Source organism: Schistocerca nitens, chromosome 10 (genome assembly GCF_023898315.1).
Source record: "Schistocerca nitens isolate TAMUIC-IGC-003100 chromosome 10, iqSchNite1.1, whole genome shotgun sequence".
Taxonomy (NCBI): domain Eukaryota; kingdom Metazoa; phylum Arthropoda; class Insecta; order Orthoptera; family Acrididae; genus Schistocerca; species Schistocerca nitens.
This window is the reverse complement of record NC_064623.1, coordinates 188,621,242-188,624,139: the sequence shown is the minus strand read 5'-3', so window position 1 is coordinate 188,624,139 and position 2,898 is coordinate 188,621,242. Positions and strand designations below refer to the sequence as shown.

The window sequence follows — 2,898 nt, the reverse complement described above, 5'->3', positions numbered from 1 at the left end:
AATGTCGTACGAGGAGACCGCGGCGTGGCGTGGCGGTGGAGAGTTGGCTGTTGTTCCGACAAGCCGCGTGGTCTAACCCTGCGGTGTGAGGCGAGTGAGGCGAGTTGAGGGGACAAGGCTGTAAGCTCTTGCTGTGAACACCCGGGGGCCACGGCTGTGGTTCCGAGTCACTACTCGGTGGGAGCGGCAACGGATGTCTTTAAATTATCCGTCTGGAGGCGGGAATGATGGACTGGTAACTCGCCTAACCTGAGGAGTGCTATTTCGCCGCCGTGGGTGCAGAGAAGACGAGGGCTCCGGTGACAGAGCGCGTGGCTGCGTGACTGTGCCCAGTTGGGTACGCTGGCGACGTGGACACGGTCGGCTGTGAGGAACCTTTGCATCGGAGTTCACCTGCTGTTTCTCTTATAAACTGCAAGTTAAGCTGGTTAAAGGTTTAGATGTTAATTGAAGAAGTTTGGTTTGTTCAACCAGCGTCTTTTCTGCCTTGTGGCCTCCTGCGTTTGGGTTTCCTGTCCCTGTCGCCGGTGTATTTATAGACAGTGATCTTTTCCGCTTCTTAGTAGTACTGCCCGGTAGGAAGTGTATTTTTGGGCAGGGATTATTGTTTTACATTACATTTTTTCTGCCTTGTGGCCTCCTGCGTTCAGATTTCCGGTCCCTGTCGCCGGTGTAATTACAGACAGTGATCTTTTGACTTCTTATTAGTACTGCCTGGGAGAAAGTGTATTTTTGGGCAGGGATTATGGTTCCTGATTTGATTCCTCCTCCTCCCCTGGCCTCGCGTGAGATCGATGTGATTGCTGAATGTGAGGCGTTGTGGGTCTGTTAGTCCGCTTCTAACCTGAGCATCCTTCGGGAGACCATTGTGGCCGCCCTTACATCCGGTCGGTTAATTATTTCTATCCCAGAACATTTTGGTGGCAGGACATGGTATTAAAGTTGTTAGTTATTGTAAAATATTAAAGGGTTGTATTTTAAACTTCCTGGCAGATTAAAACTGTGTGCCCGACCGAGACTCGAACTCGGGACCTTTGCCTTTCGCGGGCAAGTGCTCTACCATCTGAGCTACCGAAGCACGACTCACGCCCGGTACTCACAGCTTTATTTCTGCCAGTACCTCGTCTCCTACCTTCCAAACTTTACAGAAGCTCTCCTGCGAACCAAGCAGAACCAGCACTCCTGAAAGAAAGGATATTGCGGAGACATGGCTTAGCCACAGCCTGGGGGATGTTTCCAGAATGAGATTTTCACTCTGCAGCGGAGTGTGCGCTGATATGAAACTTCCTGGCAGATTAAAACTGTGTGCCCGACCGAGACTCGAACTCGGGACCTTTGCCTTTCGCGGGCAAGTGCTCTACCAACTGAGCTACCGAAGCACGACTCACACCCGGTACTCACACTTTACTTCTGCCAGTACCTCGTCTCCCAGGCTGTGGCTTCTGTAAAGTTTGGAAGGTGGGAGACGAGATACTGGCAGAAGTAAAGCTGTGAGTACCGGGCGTGAGTCGTGCTTCGGTAGCTCAGTTGGTAGAGCACTTGCCCGCGAAAGGCAAAGGTCCCGAGTTCGAGTCTCGGTCGGGCAGACAGTTTTAATCTGCCAGAAAGTTTCATATCAGCGCACACTCCGCTGCAGAGTGAAAATCTCATTCTGGTTGTATTTTACTCTGATTGTTTTGGCCATTGTTTAAAAGGGTTAAGTTTGCCTTTCATTGGTGGTTTTTTTTTTCAAAATTACGTGGCTTTAAAATTGTTAGTTATTGTAAAAGGTGAATGACTGTATCTTTACTCTGATTGTTTTAATCTACTTGGCATCCTTTGAAAATGCTAGTTCTGCCTCCCTGTTAGCGAGCCCTTGTAATTTAGTATCTTGTTTTGCCAAAATTTAAAAGAAGTGGCTCCCTACATGTTCGGTAGCGAAATTGTATGCAAATCGGTGTTTTGTTTCATTACTTTATCAAAGTCTGCTTTAAGTAAAATGGCATCGATATTAACGGTAAAGTTTTTAATTTCATTACTTGGAAAATTTTGATTTGTTATCAAATGTTTTATCAAAGCCGGTTTTAAGCAAAATGGCTTGGCCGTTAACTGTAAAGTAAATTGTTTTGAAAAGGCACTCATGCCTGCTAGCTTTTTTTGGATCTGTTCCTGGTCAAGTGGTAAAGAAATGACTTTTAATGATTGAAGTAATCAATAAAGAAATTGTAAATTGCAACTCGACAGTAACCAACTAATTTTGGCTCCGTTTCCCAACTGGGGGTTTTCCTTGATTAATCGTAACACCCGTATCAGCTAGTCACACCTTTTCCTGTTCGAATCGCACATGGAGCGAGTGAAAAACGACAGTCTACATGACTCCATACGAGTGCTAATTTCTTTTGTCTTGTCTTTGCTGTGCTTACGGGAAGAGCACGTTGGTAGCAGTAGAAACGCTCTGCAGGCAGTCGCAAATCGCGCTTCCCTGCATTTTCTCAACAGACTTGCAGGAAAAGAACAGCGTCTTCCCACCAAGAATTTCCATTTCAGTTCACAAAGCACCTCAGCACTACTCGCGCGTTGTTCAGGTACGTCGGTAACAAATCCAGCAGCATGTCTCTGAATCGCATCGATGTCTTACTTTAATCCGACCTGGTGGGGAGCCCAAAAACTCTAGCAGTACTCGAGAACGGGTCGTACTAGTTGTCTCTATGCGGTCTCCTTCGTAGATGAATTATACAGGGTGATTCAAAAAGAATACCACAACTTAAAAAATGTGTATTTAATGAAAGAAACATAATATAACCTTCTGTTATACATCATTACAAAGAGTATTTAAAAAGGTTTTTTTTCACTCAAAAACAAGTTCAGAGATGTTCAATATGGCCCCCTCCAGACACTCGAGCAATATCAACCCGATAC

General features: G+C 45.9%; 1 non-coding gene across 1 annotated transcript; it reads left to right on the top strand.

The window, feature by feature from the left end:
* Positions 1–1,511: 1,511 nt before the first annotated feature.
* Trnas-cga (transfer RNA serine (anticodon CGA)) lies at positions 1,512–1,586 on the top strand. Its single transcript has one exon. It is a non-coding gene; the product is annotated as a tRNA-Ser (tRNA).
* Positions 1,587–2,898: the final 1,312 nt, after the last annotated feature.